Genomic DNA, 19525 nt, shown 5'->3' with positions numbered 1-19525 from the left:
ATTTTACATATACCATGAAAACCAGTTAAGAAAATGAAGAAATGTAAAATAAGCAAGTGCTTTTCACGTGGCCTGTTAGACTCTTATGTAATCAACTATCCTGTATAAAAGTTCCATGAGATCTGATACAATCCAGGAAAATATCGCTTATTGTGTTCCTCTCTGTGATTCATCATGGGGAATCTGGCTGGGCCTGAGTGAGGAAGACCGGCTGCCCATGAAGCCAGATGCTGGCTCTGGATGGGGGGAAAGAGAGGTTCCTGTGTTTCTCCTTCTGGTCTTTCAAGTTTGTTCTCGCCAAATTCGTGGACTGAAACCTTCTCGTAAGTTTCAAGGCCTTTCCGTGCTCTGAGGGTTTTCTGATGGTATAGCGCATTCAGTGGGGCTTGATATAACCCTCTTCAGCCAAGGTAGACCGTGGAAGTCTGGCCTCCACTCTAGGGTCCCCAAGGGCCACACCCTCCCGGGGAGGCTATGTAGGGTCCACCAGTAGTACTTGGGCCTGGAGAAGGCACCTGGAGAGAGTCCTGGTGAAGCAGAAGGTCTTGACATTGGTCTCTTTCAAAGCGGCTCATTAACGTGAGAAGCTTACATTGCTTTTATTTCTCAAAACCAGCAAGTAACGTGTGCCATGGCATTCATCACGCCTCTCATTCATCACTCTTTTCTTTTTTTAAATCGTTTCACCCATTTTAAATTTTGAATTGTAAAATACATGCAACATGAAATTTATATTAACCATTAAGATCTATGTTAACCACTAAAATCTATATTAACCATTCTAAGCATAGAGCTCAATAGTTTTAAGTATATTCATATTGTTGAGCAACCATCTAGTAGTACACACCTGGTGTGTGCAACTATTTAGTAGTTCTGTTTTTAATTCTTTGAGTTATCGCCACATTGTTGTCTAAAGCAGCTGCACCATTTTACATTTCCACTAATAGTGAATAAAGACTCCCAATTTGTTTATATCCTTGCAGACACTTAAAATTTTTTTTAGACATTTAAACATTTAAATTCAATTAATTAACATATAATGTATTATTGGTTTCAGAGGTACATATCTGCGATTCATCAGTCTTATAAAATACCCATTGTTCATTAGATCACATGCCCTCCTTAATGTCCATCACCCAGTTCCCCCATCGTCTTACTCCCTGCCCCCTCCCTCCCCCCCAGCAATCCTCAGTTCCACATCTCAGTGAGATCATATCATAATTGTCTTTCTCTAATTGACTTATTTTGCTTAGCATAATACACTAATTCCCTCCATCCATGTCATTGCAAATAGCAAGATTTCATTTTTTGATGGCTGTGTAATATTCCATTGTGTGTGTATCTATATGTAGGTCACATTTTCTTTATCCTTTCATCTGTTGATGGACATTTGGGCTCTTTCCGTAGTTTGGCTAGTGTGGACATTGCCTTGAAGACACTTTTTGTCTTTCATATTTTGTTAGTAGCCATATAGACAGGTGTGAATTAACATCTTGTTGTTTTGATTTGCATTGCCCTAACGATTGGTGATGTTGAGCATTTTTTCATACACTGTTGGCCATTTGTATGTCTTCTTTGGAGGAATGTGTATTCAAGTTCTCAGCCCATTTAAAAATCCAGTTATTCATTTCTTTTGTTGTTGACTTGTAGGAGTTTCTTATATATTTTGAAGGTTAGCCCTTTATAAGATATATTGTTTGTAGATATTTTTCCCCATCCCATAGGTTGCCTTTTTACTCTGTTGATTGACCTTTTAGTTTGATATAGTCCTGTTTATTTTTGTTTTTGTTGCCTGTGCTTTTAGTGTTATATCCATGAAATCATTGCTAAGAGCAATGCCATGAAGCTTTTCTTCTGTTTTCTTCTAGGAAGTTCTACAGTTTCAGGTCTCATATTAAGTCTTTAATTTACTTTGTTGAAGGTATTATAATTTATCATAAAATGGTATTGAATTTTGTCAAAATACTTTCTCTGTATCTATTGGGACAATCATGTGATTTTTATCCTTTATTCTCTGCCAGGTAAATCATATACACCACTTCATTAGGGTCATTGTTTAGAGATTTACCTTATTCCTTTGGTAACAAGGTATTTGGAATATCTTTATCTGATCCTTGATTTTCCTTGACTTTCTGTGTTGGTATCGGTTCATTAGACAAAGCAGCTCCCTCTCCTGGTGTTCAGAGTCCAGCTTTGTACAAAATCTGGCCAATCAGCTTGGCCAGAGATTCTGAGGGGCCTTTCTAACCTTTTGAAAAGGCCAACTCACTTCTCTGTTTTTTGCATGCCCAGGTATCTAAATGTATGTGGAGTCTCAGCTGGACACTGGGACAAGTGAGACTGAAGCCAGTTCTCGGGTGGCCTCCAGAAGATTTGGCTCATTGGATGCTCCATCCAACCTGAGTTTTTCTTCCCATTCTGGGCCAAACTAGGAGGGAATGCTAGGACAGTTGCCTGCCTATATCTCTGTCTCTGTTCCCACAGCTCCTAAGAAGTTAGATAATACCAGGTCCCATCAGCATTTTGAGTCACACAAGTCAGAAGCTAATCTTTTGGCAGTTCCTGGAAAAGTTGGGTGCCTGGACCAGCTTTTTCCCTTCCCCAAGGAGAAGCTGGGAGCTACGCTTTTTACGTTTGCTCTTTGCTGAGGTAAAGGAGGAGCCGTGGAATTTACCATTTCAAGCTGCCTTTTCCATTCTTCTCTAGGTGGTTAGACTGTGATGAGCCCATCATAGCTCCAAGATTGACAAGAGAAGCCAATCCTTTGTGGAGCCCCTTCAGGAAATTCGGGGGTATTGGGCATATAAACCAGCTGGAACTATGGGATCTCTTCCTGATTGCATGGCATTCTGCCAGTAATGATTTGGTTGCACTGGTGTGCCAAATCTTTCTGCCAGCTTTGGTGAGTAGGGTTTCACACTCACTCAGGGTACAGGATCCTTTCCGTTAGTTTCTGGATTTCTAGCAAAGAGAATTTGTCTGTGAACTGGTGTGAATCAGTGAGTTTGTGGGAGAGTGTGGAGGCCAGGGCTTCCTACCCTGTCATCTTGCTGATGTTACTTTAAAGACCAGCATTTTAAAGGCTTGTTTTATAGGCCAGTATTAAAATATCTCATCAGAATGACCATAGAAAAATGTGTGCCCAGTTTTAGGTTTTCGTGTAGCTCTTGGTAGCATTATTTTCCTTATTATTCATTGGTTCGTGGCTGGAGTGCTGACCTCTTCCCTTGACTCCTCACTCAACAGTTCTTTTCTATCTACATAATCCTATCTGCACCAATAATCAACTCTGAACCCCATATTAGCACCCCTTCCTTCTACCTGATGCTATTTCTCATATCCTGTATTTATCCCTGCCTGAGCCCAAGAACCCTGCCATCATGTCTGGGCAGATTTGCCAGAGCTTCCCTATAAAACAGTGCTATATCTGGTTAGATTTTCTGGTGCTGAGTCCTGCCTGCTGGTTTGAACCTTTCAGTAATATCCACTGCTTGCTTTGTGCTGGGATTTTGCCAGTCTGCTTGACTGGAGCTGGCTTCTGGGTCCAAGGAGAGTTCCCTCCAGCTTTGTCCCCTCAGCATGGACTTCTCCCAGCCCTGATCTTCTCCAAGTTGAGATATTGACTTGGAGGAATCCATATGTCAGGCTAAATACCAAGACTTTGCAGAAGTTTTGAAGTCCATTGGGAAAACAATGTATACTAGAGGAGGATTGGGGAAAATTGTGATGGTTTGATCAACTCCACTCAGCCCCTGAATTTATATTGATTGACATGTTCAGAAATAAGAAAGAAGGAAGAAAAAATAAAAGGAAGGCAGGAAGAGAAAGCACACGGGAAGAAGATATAAGAATGTAACATCTGTGGGTGTTTTGAAGTTATTGAACCATGAAGTGGAGCTAGAACTTCAAAAAATAGTGTATTAACAGGCCACCATATTGTTCGTTATCAGTTCAAGCATGTAGCAGCAAAACCTGATAAAGTCTCAGAAGCTGGAGCCAATGCTGGAGGTAGAGGCCACTTACAACCACCTTTGACTCTTTTTTCCTTATCTCTAAAAGGATAGATACATGAGGTAAAATCCAGCTCTTCCAGTTTGGCCCTCCAAGAACCCACGGAATAATCAATGGATGGAGAAACACACTGGCTTCCAGGAAAAAGGCTTTTTAAACAGTGTTAGCTAACATATGCAGCCACAGAAACCAGCTCTAGCTAATTCCAGCAGAAAGAGGATTTATTGTTAGGGAATGCAGATGGCCTTAAACAGATGAAAAGATAGTAAACTTCCCTCACAATAAAATACATGAAATTTAAAACTACACTAAGATATAATTTTCAACTTATCACATGGGCAAAAATCCAAAAGCTGGATAGATTCTGTTGTCAAGGCTCTGGGGAAGAAGCACCCTCAGACATTGCTGGTAGGGGTGCAAAATGATAAATCTTTATGGAGGGAAATTTGACAGTACTTATCAAAATTACAAATGCACCTGTCCCTGGACTCAGCAATCCTGTTTCTGAGAATTTCTTCTAAAGGCATAAATACATATATAAAAATGACATATGTCCTTGTTGTTTATAATGGCAAAAAAAATTGGGAACAAGCCAGATAAACATCAATAGATACTGGTTAAAATAAACTGTGATACAGCCACACAGTGGAAATCTATGCCATTGTAAGAGAGGATGAGAAAGCCTTTTATATATTCATATAGATGTTTTCTTAAGAAAAAAACCGAGGTGCGGAAGAATGCACATATACACAATATGTGTGTATAGCATATTACTTTTTTTTTTAAAGATTTATTTATTTATTTGACAGAGAGAGATCACAAGTAGGCAGAGAGGCAGGCAGAGAGAGAGGGGGAAGCAGGCTCCCTGCTGAGCAGAGAGCCCGATGTGGGGCTCCATCCCAGGACTTTAGATCATGACCTGAGCCGAAGGCAGATGCTTTAACCCACTGAGCCACCCAGGCGCCCCAGCATATTACTTTTTATGTAAGAAAAGAACATTGTAAGAATATTTGTGTTTATTATGTCTACAAAAAGAAATGCTGGGAGAATATGTGAACTTTAGGAACTTTACCTAAAGGTTGTGAGGGGCAACAGGGTGCAAAGGAAAAGGGAGTGAACCTTCTTGGGTACCTTGTTGGGTTGCTTCAAAATGTCGATGAATTTAGATCATCGAATAAAAAGATGATGTAATTTCCTAGTGGGCCCAGGCAACCAGGCTTGGATGCTTCTCTTTGGAAACAACAGACTAAATCATTGCACCAGCTCTGTGAGATAAGCCACACATTGTCCATTCCAAGATACAAGCCGTGGTGGCCATAATGCCATCCAGTTTCTAGAGGCATGGAGGTTGCTGTTCTAGGACAGTCTCTTGTGTCTGGGGTTCAGTGTCAGGGGTGTGGGAAGTAGATGCTGTGTGTCTGTGTCCAGCTCTGCTTTCTTCTCTGTGTCTTACACATGGATGCCAAGGTGCTGAGATACTTCCCCCTCAGCGTTTAGTACTGTAGTTGATTCTGGGGCTGAAGCCCCAAGCTGGGAGTCCATAGCAGCAAACAGCTTCAGCTGTTAGTTCTGCTGGGTGCTGCACAGCGCATTCTTTTCTACGTATGTTTTATTTTGAAAAAGTTTGGGAAGCAATGGATTAGAGAACAAGCTTTAAAAGAAAAGACCTCAGCTGGCCTCTAGTGAGGATAATAAATCACATGGATCAAAGCATTCGGTTTTGTTAATTTGGAGACATTCCTTTGTTCTGATGTTTTTAGAGTGGATTTGCTGCTGTTGATGTTCAAGTACGTGACGCTCGGCACCAGGGGCTGGTTTCCAAGGAAATGAAGGCTCCATTAAGGTTGATTTCCACACAAGTGTTACAGTGCTTGTCTGATGGTTCACGATTAGTGAAAGTCTCACCAGATGTATAGGGGAATTTTGGGAAGGATGATATTTCCTTCTATGTTCTCTCACTTAAAGGAACATACACAGAAAATGTCTGAAGAGAAGGGGAGGGGAGAGCCAACTTAAGGTAACCCAGACTAACCTGTCACAGTGTTGCTTAAGTCCCTTGATGTAGCCCATGTAAGTTAGCTTCCTGGGGCACCGAGTGGGAGGAGGGATGGATATTTGATCTGCAGGGGCACGTGGAAGATACCCAGCACAGCCTCTAAAAATACAGGATACTGTTAGTCACAAACAGTTGTGTGGCATACTGAGGGAGGAATCCTATCATTAACAAAATCTTCCCTGAACAGTTTTTTTTTTTTTTAAGATTTTATTTACTTATTTATTTGACAGACAGAGATCACAAGTAGGCAGAGAGGCAGGCAAAGAGAGGAGGAAGCAGGCTCCTGGTTGAGCAAAGAGCCCGATGCGGGGCTTGATCCCAGAACCCTGAGATCATGACCTGAACTGAAGGCAGAGGCTTAACCCTCTGAGCCACTCAGGAGCTCCTGTTGTCTTTATTTTATTTACTGACAATAAGCCATCAGGAAAAAAGATATGATATAAGGAATTAATGACAGGGTCTTGTTAGAAATTTGTTCTAGAGATAACAAAAACCAAAAACCCAAAACCAAACAATGAGCCCCCGCAGCTGTTTGTGAGTGGCTTCGGTGAGTGAAATGCCGTCTCCCATTATTTTATTTTGCAGGATGTGTTGAACACCGGGGAAATGCTCGGCTGACAAAAGTTAATAGAACTCCTTGTGGTGGCCTGGTCAGGGAACCAAACAGGTGAAATTGGAAGAGTCATTCCTTACACCTTTTGCTATATTTGCAGCAGCAAGAGTCTGGTATCCACATTTGAAACTCATTTTGGCATTATAAAATACGCTTCTGATACAGGCTTCATTCAGTTCAGATGCCTGACTTCTTTCTACACGATGCCAATGATCATGGTCTTACATTTTTATTTCTATTTTATTTTTATTTAAAAGACCTCTAAGGGATCCAAATCAGTTTTCCAGCCTCAGGAATAGGAATGGGCTGGGGAGAGTGAAAGCTGCAGCGACGGGGATAGCAGGGAGTCCATGGGGACAGGGGGACAGAGGTGTGAAGACGGTCACTACAGGTTGCAGTGACCAAGAACTTCCTTATGGGCAAGTCACATGGACTCTTGAGAGTTTGCTGTAAAATTACTTGAATTATGCTGGGATTTATTACTCTCTCAACGTCACGATTTTGAGGTCAGTGTCACGCATACTCAAGAAATCTGTTTGGGGGAAGCAAGACAATGGTCAGTAAGCACATGGATTCAAATCTGGGACAACAGATTCTAAGTTTTTATTTAAATTCCAGTTATTATATTATATATAATTATATATATATGTACATATATACACACACACATATATATTATACACACAGTATAATATTAGTTTTGGGTATACAATGTAGTGACTCCACACTTGGTGCATCAGCCCGTGCTGATGTGCACTCCTTCGTTCCTGTCACCTATCCCGCCCATCCCCCCGCCCACCTCCCTTCTGGTGACCATCAGTTTGTTCTCTAGAGTTGAGAGTCTGTTTCTTGGTTTGCTGCTCTCTCTTTTTTCCCCTTTGCTCATTTGTTTTGTTTCTTAAATTCCACATATGAGTGAAATCATATGGTAATTGTCTTTCTCTGACTCATTTCCCTTAGCGTAATGCTCTTTAGCTCCATCCATGTCGTTACAATTGGCAAGATTTCATTCTTTTTTATGACTGAGTAATATTCCATCACACACACACACACACACACACACACACACCCCTCACATCTCTGTCCATTCATCAGTCGATGGACACTTGGGCTATTTCCATCATTTGGCTACTGTAGATAATGCTTCTCTAAACGTCAGGATGCATGTATCCCTTTGAATTGGTATTTTTGTACTTTGGGTAAATACCTACTAGTGCAGTTTTTGGGTTGTAGGGTGGTTTTATTTTTACCTTTTTGAGGAACTTACTTCTTGTTCTTCAGCGGGGCTTTACCAGTTTGCATTCCTACGGAGAGTGCAGGAGGGTTCCCCTTTCTCCGCATCCTGCCAACACCTGTTGTTTCATGTGTTGTTAATTTTAACCATTCTGACAGGTGTGAAGTGATATCTCGTTGTAGCTTTGATTTGCATTTCCCTGATGATGACTGATACTCATGTATCTGTTGGCCATTTGTATGTGTTCTTTGGAAAATGTCTATTCATGTCTTCTCTCTGTTTTTTAAATTGGATTATTCATTTTTTCGGTGTTGAGTTTTAACTTCTTTATATATTTTGGATACTAACCCTTTATTGGATACGCCATTTTCAAATATCTTCTCCCATTCTGTAGGTTGCCCTTTAGTTTTGTTGATTGTTTCCTTTGCTGTGCAGAAGCTTATTATTTTGATCTAGTCCTAGCAGTTTATTTTTGCTTTTGCTTCCCTTGCCTCGGAAGACATATCTAGAAAGAAGTTGCTGTGGCCGATGTCAAAGAAGTTACTGCTTGTGTTCTCTTCTAGGATTTATATGGTTTCAAGTCTCACATTTAGGTCTTTAATCCACTTTGAATTTATTTTTGTGTATGGTGTAAAATAGTGGTTCAGTTTCATTCTTTTGTGTGCAGTTGTCTTATTTTCCCAACACCAATTGTTGAAGAGACTGTCTTTTTCCTCATTGAATAGTCTTTCCAGCTTTATGAATATTAGTTGACAGTGTAATTGTGGGCTCATTTCTGGGTTTTCTATTCTGTTCTATTGATCTATGTGTCTATTTTTGTGACAGTACCACAGTGTTTGGATTAGTCCAGCTTTGTAATATAGCTTATAGTCTGGAATTGTGATGCCTCCAGCTTCACTTTTCTTTTTCAAGATTGATTTGCCTGTTTAGGGTCTTTTGTGGTTCCACACAAATTTTAGGATTGTTTGTTCTAGCTCTGTGAAAAATGCTGGTGGTATTTTGATAGGGATTGCCTTAAACCTTTAGATTGCTTTGGGTAGTATAGACACTTAACAATATTTGTTCTTCCAATTTGTGAGCACGGGATGCTTTTCCATTTCTTTGTGTCATCTTCAATTTTTTTCATAAGTGTTCTATAGTTTTCAGAGCACAGATCTTTTACCTCTTCAGTGAAGTTTATTCCTAGGTATGTTATTGTTTTTGGTGCAATAGTAGTAGTGCAATAGTGCAATCAAGATTGACTCCTTGATTTCTTTTTCTGCTGCTTTGTTTTTGGTGTATAGACAGATATGCAACAGATTTCTTTACTTTGATTTTATATCCTGCAACTTTGCTGAATTCATGTATGAGTTCTAGCAATTTTTTTGGTGAAGTCTTTCAGGTTTTCTGCGTGGCACATCACATTGTCTGCAAATAGTGAAAGTTTGATTTCTTCCTTGCCGATTTGGATGCCTTTTATTTCTTTTGTTCTCTGATTGCTGAGGCTAGGACTTCTACTACTATGTTGAATAGTAATGGTAAGAGTGGACATCCTTGTCTTATTCCAGAGTGTAGGGGAAAGGCTCTCAGTTTTTCCATATTGCGGGTGATATTAGCTTTGGGTCTTTCATATATGACCTTTATTATGTTGAGGTATGTTTCATCTATCCCTACTTTGTTGAAGTTTTTTTTTTTTTTTTAATCAAAAGTAGATGCTAAAATTAACAACACAAGAAACAACAGCTGTTGGCAAGGATGCAGAGAAAGGGGTACACTCATGGTTTTAGTATCAGATTAATGCTGGCCTCAGAATTAGTTTGGAAGTTTTCCTTCCTATTCTATTTTTTTTTTTTTTTTGGAGTAGTTTGAAAAGAATAGGTATTAATTCTTCTTCAGATGTTCAGTAGAATTTGCCTATGAAGCCATCTGGTCCTGAACTTTTGTTTGTTGGGAAGTTTGTTTGTTTGATTACTAATTCAATTTCTATGCTGGTTATCAATCAGTCTGTTCAAGTTTTCTATTTCTCCCTGTTCTAGTTTTGATAATTTATGTGTTTCTAGGCATTTATCCTTTTCTTCCAATTTGTCCAAATTTTTTGGCATATAGTTTTTCATAATAATCTATTAATAATTGTATCTCTGTGGTATTAGTTGTTATCTCTCCTCTCTTATTTGTGATTTTCTTTATTTGGGTCCTTTCTCTTTTCTTTTTGAGACGTCTGACTGGAAGTTTATCAATTTTATTGACTTTTTTCCCAAAGAACAAGCTCCTGGTTTGATTAATCTATTTTTCTAGTTTGTATATCATTTATTTCTGCTCTAGGCTTTATTATTTCTTTCCTTTTGCTGGCTTTAGGCTTCATTTGTTGCTCATTTTCTAGCTCTGTTAGGTGTAAAGCTAGGTTGTTAATTTGAAATTATTCTTATATTTTGAGGTAGGCCTCTATTGCTATGTACCTCCTTCTTAGGACTGCTTGTGCTACATCCCAAAGATTTCGGGTCATTGTATTTTCATTTCATTTGTTTCCATGTATTTTTAAAATTTCTTCTGCTATTTCCTCGTTGACCTGTTCATTGTTTAGTAGTATGTTATTTGACCTCTATATATTTGTTGTCTTTGCAGATGTTCTCTTGTGGTTGATTTCTTTTCTTTTCTTTTTTAAAAATATTTTATTTATTTATTTGACAGACAGAGATCACAAGTAGGCAGAGAGGCAGGCAGAGAGAGAGGGGAACCAGGCTCCCTGCTGAGCAGAGAGCCTAATTCAGGGCTCGATCCCAGGACCCTGAGACTATGACCCGAGCAGAAGGCAGAGGCTTTAACCCACTGAGCCACCCAGGTGCCTTGTGCTTGATTTCTGATTTCATAGTGTTGTGGTCAGAAAAGGTTCATAGTTTGACTTCAGTCTTCTTGTATTTGTTGAAGCCTGCTTTGTGGCCTGAAATGGGATCTCTTGTGGAAAATGTTCTATGTGCACTCTGAAAGAATGTATATTCTGCTGTTTTAGGATGGAATGTTCTTTTCTTTAAAATTTTTTAAAATTTATTTTCAGCATAACAGTATTCATTGTTTTTGCACCACACCCAATGCTCCATGCAATCCGTGCCCTCTCCAATACCCACCACTGGTTCCCCCAACCTCCCACCCCCCCGCCCCTTCAAAACCCTCAGATTGTTTTTCAGAGTCCATAGTCTCTCATGGTTCACCTCCCCTTCCAATTTCCCTCAACTCCCTTCTCCTCTCTAACTCCCCTTGTCCTCCATGAATATACCTGTTAAGTGCATCTAGCCCAGTGTGTCATTCAAAGCTGTTGTATTCTTGTTGATTTTATGTTTAGAGGATCTGTCCATTGATGCAAGTGGGGTGTTAAAGTCCCATATTATTATTGTATTATTATTATTTAGTTCTTTTATGTTTCTTATAATTTGTTTTGTGTGTTTGGGTGCTCCCGTGTTGGGTGCATATTTATGATTGTTATATCTTCTTGTTGGATTGTCCTCTTTATTATGATAATATTAATGCCCTTCTTTTGTCTCTTATTATAGTCCTTGTTTTAAAGTCTATTTTGTTCAATATAAGCATTGCTATTTTAGCTTTTTTTGGGACATCCATTTGCAGGATAATGACCTCCAGATTACTTTCATCACTTACTTTTCAGTCCTGCATACGTGCCTGTTAACCTACCATAAACAATCATGATTTGAAAAGGGTTAGGAAAAGGAGACTATGTAATTTCTGATTTGGTTTAAATTTGGCAGGCTTTCAAAAATAATAAGTAATTTATTCAGTGCTTATTGAGTCCTGCTATGGGCCAGGAAGGAGCGGAGATAGCAGTGAACTTTCAGGTGAAGTCTCAGTTATCATAAAACTTGTAATCCAGAGGAAGGAGACAGATAGGAAACAATTACAAAAATAATGCAATTCTAGATAGTGATAAATGTCATGAAAAAATGAAATCGTGATGTGGTGGTGGGAGGGTACTTTAGATTGGGTGGACGGGGAAAGCCTCTTTGAGGAGGTGGCTTTTCTATGGTTTATTGAATGCTCTCTATGCTAGGCCTGTCTTATGGGTTTTTCTTATATTAACTCATTCAATCCACACAGTAGTCCTGTGAGAAAGTAGGATCATCTCTTCTGTACAAATGAGGAAACTGGAGGACACAGCCGTTTGGAGACTTGCCCAGGACCACACAGATGGAAAGTAGTGGAGCCAAATTTGAACCCAGGGAGTTCTGTGCCTTCAATTACTAGATGCTGACTGTCAGCCATGTAAAGAGTTGGAAGCGGCTCTGCCAGGCAGAGGGAAAAGCAAGTGCAAAGTTCTTGAGCAAGAAGTGTGTAGCGTCTGAGCTGCAGACTAGAGACCAATGAAACAGAGTGAACAAGGGCAGAGGTGGTGGTGACAGGGTCTCCTAGCTGGACAGAAGCCAGAATTTATGACACCTTAGAGCTTCATAAACTCCTTTGGTGAGGAGTTAGACTTAATTCTGAGGGAAGCCAGTGAAGGCCCTAAGAGGGGAAGCAGCCCTGCCTTTCCATGGAGCCAGAGTGAGTTCAGCTTAGAGAGAAATCACACATTTTAGTATGGAGTAGAAGACACAGGTGGCTTGGAATTATCTTTGTCTCCCAATGTATCAGATATGGATTCTTGGATGCTAGAAAGTCTACATTAATCCTTTTATGTTTCCTATAGCTGTAGTTAGAAATACTCGTAGAGTTTTTACAACATACCTTTGCCTGGGGCCTCACCCCATAGATATGAATTAATAGGCTTAGGTGGGGCTTTTTAGTCTCTAAGGGCTCCTAGGTGATTCTAATGTGAGGTCACTGGTGAGAACGGTTGCAGTGGCTCCTTGCTTTCCAGAATTGGCCATTTTGGGGCACCTGGGTGACTTAGTCGGTTGAACATCTGCCTTCAGCCTGGATCATGATCCTGGCGTCCTGGGATTGAGCCCCATGTTGGGCTCCCTGCTCAGTGGGAGTCTCCTTCCCCCTCTCTCCCTCCCCCTAGCTTGATGTCTCTCTCTCATTCTCAAACAAAAATCTAAAAAAAAAAAGAAACAAAAAACACCCAAAAAACCCGGAACACCCAAACAAGCAAAGAAAACTGGCCATTTCCCCCTTATTTGGAAATTTCAGTGAGTTCCCCCACCTTTTCTTTTTCAGAATTTTCTGGCAGGTGTCATCTCTATTTTTCCTGCAATTTTCTTCTTTTGACCAGCTACAAAGGAAATGATCCCTTATTGTCCTATGATTGAGGTGGCTTAGAAAAAGGGTAAAGTTCCATGAGCACACATGAGTTAAAACTATAATTGACTTGTTCAGGTGGCCACCTCTGTGGGGTTTGAGCCCATAAACTTATGTGCTAGCCTCAGGGAGATGGCATATGATATGCTTAAAATATTATTGGGCAAATAAACATATAGTATATGTACATAAATATACAAATCTGGATTTACATTGCTCATGAGAGGCTGTTTGCAGAATCCCAAGACTAAAATGTAGCCATCCATGTTCAGGTTTCTCTGGATACATTTCCTGTCGGACTCAGGATGAAGTTCATTCCTGAGCTTTATTGCGAACTGAGTGATCGTGCTATCATGAAGGGCAGAGCACCTGAACCCATAAGCAAGCTGCAGAGTTGGGGATATGAGGCTGGTTGGAAATGACTTGCATGGGAGAAAATCATAAAACTGCTTTGAGAGGCTGCTAAAAAATATGGCTGTTGCTGGTGTGGCTGTTGCTCAGATTTTGGGCTGAGCAGCAAGCAGCCTTTTATAATCTGAGGTGGTACCTTCCCTTGATTAACATAAATAATGAGTCTCCCGAAAAGACAGTGTTAGGGAAGCTTCAGAACACAAGAGGTCCTCTGAGTGAGGCATTCTCTTGTCCCCAGATCACCATTTCTGGAGTTATGCTGATTTTTTGTTTATAGACTCTTAACTAGCAGTTTACATTCTGCTTTTTTATATTTTACCATTTCACTGAAACTTTTCATTGTGGGTTGTCTTTTCATGCATGCTAATTCCTTTCCTTCAAGTGTTTTCACCCCTACCAGCACTCTTGCAGTCCAAACTACCAGACTGTCCTGTCCAGAGTGCTGTACCAGCTCCAACGGGTCTCTCTTCCTGTCTTTGACCCTTCTAGTCCATTCTCTGATCTTAATTCTGAATCTATTATGTAAGTCCACTGCTCAAAAACCTCAGTAGTTCCTCAGTACTCTTAGGAAAAAATTTAAATCTCCCAAGTGCGCTTACAAGGCACTCTGTAACCCACCTTCTGCCTGCCTCTGCCACTACTTCTCCCCCATGATCCCTACCCTCACCCCTATCCTTACCAGTTTAGAGAGACCCACTAACATCCTGCATTAGAATTACCCTAATGCTTGCTAAGAAATCTGGATCTCTGCATTCCATCCAGTACTGATTGGACCAGAATCTCTGGGAACTTCCAAGGAGAGGCTTCTAAATACCAATTTGAGAACCATTTGCTAGGCCACTGAAATTGCTAAATAGAGATGAAATGCAAGCCATTTGGGTTGCTGCACTGGGTGAACTCTGCCTCAGTAGCCAGGTCAGCCATCAGGAGATGATCTCAAAGGCAGAGGTGTTGCTTGCCTTCTCTGTCTGTTGTGTCAGATGTTTCCATTAGAAATTTAGAAATCTGAGAATCCTTCCAATACCCTCAAAAGTCTTTTTATTTATTTATTTTTAAAATAAATTTATTTTTTAAATTTAAATTCAATTAGCCAACATATAGTACATCATTAGTTTCTGAAATAGCGTTCAGTGATTCATAGTTGTGTGTAACACCCACTGTTCATCACATCACATGCCCTCTTAATGCCCATCATTAGGGCACCCCAATCCCTCCACACACCTCCCCTTCTGCAATCCTCAGTTTGTTTCCCAGGGTCAAGAGTCTCTCATGGTTTGTGTCTCTCTGACATCTTCTCATTCATTTTCCCCTCCTTTCCCCGTGATCCTCTGCACTATTTCTTATGTTCCATATATGAGTGACATCACACGGGTGATAATTGTCTTTCTCTGATGGACTTGCTTCACTTAGCATAATACCCTTTAGTTCCATCCATGTTGGTGTAAATGATGGGTGAATAATATTCCCTTGTATACATGAACCACATCTTCTTTATCCATTCATCTGTTGAAGGGCATCTCGGCTCCTTCCACAGTTTAGCTATTGTGAACGTTGCTGCCATGAACAGTGGGGTGCAGGTGCACCTTCTTTTCACTACATCAGTATCTTTAGGGTAAATATCTAGTAATGCAACGCTGGGTCATAGATAGCTCTATTCTTACCTTCTTGAGGAACATCCATACTGTTTTTCAGAGTGGCTACACCAGCTTGCATTCCCCAACAGTGTAGGAGGGTTCCCCTTTCTCTGCATCCTCATCAACATCTGTCATTTCCTGTCTTGTTAATTTTAGCCATTCTGACTGGTGTGAAGTGGTATCTCACTGTGGTTTTGATTAGTATTTCCCTGATGCCAAGTGATATTGAGCAACTTTTCATGTGTTTGTTGCACATTTGGATGTCCTCTTTGCAGAAATGTCTGTTCATGTCTCCTGCCCATTTCTTGATTGGATTATTTGTTCTTTGGGTGTTGAGTTTGATAAGTTCTTTATAGATTTTGGGTACTAGCCCTTTATCTGATATGTCGTTTGTGAGTATCTTCTCCCATTCTGTCAGTTGTTTTTTGGTTTTGTTAACTGTTTCCTTTGCTGTGCAGATGATTTTTATCTTGATGAAGTCCCAATAGTTCATTTTTGCACTTGCCTCCCTTGCTTTTGGCAATGTTTCTAGGAAGAAACTGCTGCAGCTGAGGTCAAAGAGGTTGTTGCTTGTGTTCTCCTCAAGGATTTTGATGGATTCCTGTCTCACACTGGAGTCTTTCATCTATCTATTTCTGTGTGTGATGTAAGGAAATGAGCAGTTTCATTCTTCTGCATGTGGCTGTCCAATTTTCCCAACACCATTTGTTGAAGAGACTGTCTTTATTCCATTGGATATTCTTTCCTGCTTTGTTGGAGATTAGTTGACTATAGAGTTGAGGGTCTCATTTCTGGGATCTCTATTTTGTTCCATTGTTCTATGTGCCTGTTTTTGTGCCAGTACCATACTGTCTTGATGATTACAGTTTTGTCATAGAGCTTGAAGTCAGGTATTGTGATGTCCCCAGCTTTGATTTTTCTTTGTCAACATCCCCCTGGCTATTTGGGGGCTTTTCTGGTTCCATACAAATTTTAGGGTTATTTGTTCCAGCTCGGTGAAAAATGTTGATGGTGTTTGGATTGGATGGGGTTGCATTGAATTTATAGATTGCTTTGGGTAGCATAGACATTTTAACAATGCTCATTCATCCAACCCATGAGCATGGAATGTTTTTCCATTTATTTGTGTTTTCCTCAGTTTCTTTCATGAATATTCTATAGTTTTCTGAGTACAGATTCTTTACCTCGTTGGTTTATTCCAAAGTAGCTTATGGTTTTTGATGTAATAGTAAATGGGATAAATTCCTTAATTTCTCTTTCTTGAGACACATTGTTAAGTGTATACAAATGCAGCTGATTTCTGTGCATTGACTTTTATATCCTGCCACGTTGCTGTAATGCTGTACGAGTTTTAGCAATTTTGGGGTGGAGTCTTTTGGCTTTTCCACATAAAGTATCATGTCACCTGTGAAGAGTGAGAGTTTGACTTCTTTGCCAGTTTGAATGCCTTTTATTTTTGTTGTCTGATTGTGAGGCTAGGACTTCTAGTACTATGTTGAACAATAGTGGTGAAAGTGGAGTGTCCCTGTCCTTTTAAACTACAAACTATATTAGAAACTTAACTTGTGAACAAGTTTTAACTTTGATTGTCAGAGATTTGGGTAAAGCACAGAGAAAAGAGGATGAGATTTGGAGTCAGGAGACCTGAATACAACTTGAATCTATCTTTGCTGATATTTCAACTTTGGGCTATTTATGTCAATTCCCTGATTAAATTATAATTTCCTGTTATTTTTGAAATGCGGCTAATAGTATCATTAGGTTATTTAACCTAAATGAGGAAATGTTTTGTTAATAGTTAATTGCCATCACCCAAGTTGGTGGTGGTTCTCTGTCTTTGATTGAAGAAAGAGGGCCTACATACAAAGAATTTTCTTAGGATTCCAAAAGTTTTTGGAAGTGAATTTCATTAACTTCCTGATGTATCAAAATTTGTGGGATACAGTCTAGAGAAGAAAATTTAGAGCACTAAAATTGACTCTTCTTTGAAGAGTTTACTCTTCAAAAGGAAATTTACAATGAAAACACAGGGCAAAAGCTTGTATCTAGAATGTATGAACAATCCTGTAAGTCAATAATAATGATGTGGGAAACAAAGGCAAAGGAAATGTAACTTAAATTAAAATCTCCTCACAGCTTGCAGCCCACTGACAGATACCTGAACCATGCGGAGCGTGACCTTCCTCAAGGAACTTGTGGCTACTTTAGTGCCTTAAAAGGTTAAAAGTAATCTTATCTAGGCAGCAGCAGGCCCTCAAGGTCCTGAAAGCTTTGCTTCCAGATACCTCAGAGACTTGCACTATCCCTCACCCCCGCTAATTAACACGTACACAATCAATCACTACTCTCAATCCCAGTATAGCTCTTTCTGCCACAGGTCTTGTCCCATGAATAGGGAAGGAGTTAAGGTCTAGGCAGGAGAGATAGGAGGCTTCTAACTCCCCTGACCAGGCTCCAAAACTATTCCTGGCAGGTGGAGATGCTAAGACAGAGCTGGACAAGAGATAAGGGAGCAAACCAAGATGGCATCTCAAGGCTACAGGCTTCTCAGTCAGTTCTCAGTAAGAGACTGCCACTTGAAGCCCTCATGAAGCCCTCTCGCTTTGAGAGCTTTTCTCTTTCCTTTGTGTTCTTACCTTCACTTAACAAATTTCACTACACCTCACCCTTTTGTGTCTGTGAGATTTACTCTTCGGCTCTGTGAGACAAGAATCCTGTAATCCTGCAACAATAAGATGACAAATAACACAATAAAAATAGAGAAAAGATATTAACAAACACTTAATCAAAAATATGTGGACGGCTAATAAGCACACGAAAACATGCTTGACATCAGTAGCTATTGTGGAAATGCAGACTGAAACCACAGCGAGATGCTACTACATATTTAGCCACAGAATTGTTAAAATCATAAAGATGGACCATACCAAGTGTTGACAGGGATGTGGAGCTATCAGAACTCTTATTCACATCTTTTTATTTATTTATTAAAAATTTTTAAATTTCTTTTCACCGTAACAGTATTCATTGTTTCTGCACCACACCCAGTGCTCCATGCAATCCGTGCCCTCTCTAATACCCACCACCTGGTTCCCCCAAGCTCCCACCCCCCGCCCCTTCAAAACCCTCAGGTTGTTTTTCAGAGTCTGTAGTCTCTCATGGTTCACCTCCCCTTCTAATTTCCCCCAACTCCCTTCTCCTTTCCATCTCCCCATGTCCTCCATGCTATTTGTTATGCTCCACAAATAAGTGAAACCATATGATAACTGACTCTCTCTGCTTGACTTATTTCACACAGCAGAATCTCTTCCAGTCCCGTCCATGTTGTTACAAAAGTTGGGTATTCATCCTTTCTGATGGAGGCATAATACTCCATAGTGTATATGGATGATATCTTCCTTATCCATTCGTCCATTGAAGGGCATCGTGGTTCTTTCCACAGTTTGGTGACCGTGGCCATTGCTGCTATAAACATTGGGGTACAGATGGCCCTTCTTTTCACGACATCTGTATCTTTGGGGTAAATACCCAGGAGTACAATTGCAGGGTCATAGGGAAGTTCTATTTTTAATTTCTTGAGGAATCTCCACACTGTTCTCCAAAGTGGCTATACCAACTTGCATTCTCACCAACAGTGGAAAAGGGTTCCCCTTTCTCCACATCCCCTCCAACACATGTTGTTTCCTGTCTTGCCAATTTTGGCCATTCTAACTGGTGTAAGGTGGTATCTCAATGTGGTTTTAATTTGAATCTCCCTGATGGCTAGTGATGATGAACATTTTTTCATGTGTCTGATAGCCATTTGTATGTCTTCATTGGAGAAGTGTCTGTTCATATCTTCTGCCCATTTTTTGATAGGATTATCTGTTTTGTGTGTGTTGAGTTTCTGGTGAGAATGTAAAATATTGCAGCCACTTTGGAAAATAATTCAGGAGTGTGCGGACCCACTTGGAATCTCAGAGTTGGTATAAAGATTATTTTAAGCTGGAGATATTTGGGATTCAACAGATGCAGAAAGAAGCCTTCTTGGAGCTTCCTTTATTTGACTAAAAACAGACAATTCTGAGAAGTGAGAATTGCCATAAATTTCTTCTTTGGGGCACTTCTATTCTTAGGAGAGACCAAGAATAAACCTACCATAAATCCCCTCTTTGGGAGACAATTATAGCAACTGGGAACAAGTCATGTTAGAAAAGTTTATAATCTACCGAATAAAACCCATGGGTCCACACTGATAAAAATAAGTGGATAAGTAGATATAAATGGAAAGTTTGATTAAAAGAAGACAGTTACATAGTTTCAAAGTAACTCCCCACATATACCTATTAATAACAGGAGAA

Source organism: Mustela putorius, unplaced genomic scaffold, assembly GCF_011764305.1.
Source record: "Mustela putorius furo isolate JIRA1106 unplaced genomic scaffold, ASM1176430v1.1 tig00000430_pilon_pilon_pilon, whole genome shotgun sequence".
Lineage (NCBI taxonomy): Eukaryota > Metazoa > Chordata > Mammalia > Carnivora > Mustelidae > Mustela > Mustela putorius.
This window is presented reverse-complemented; position numbering follows the sequence as displayed.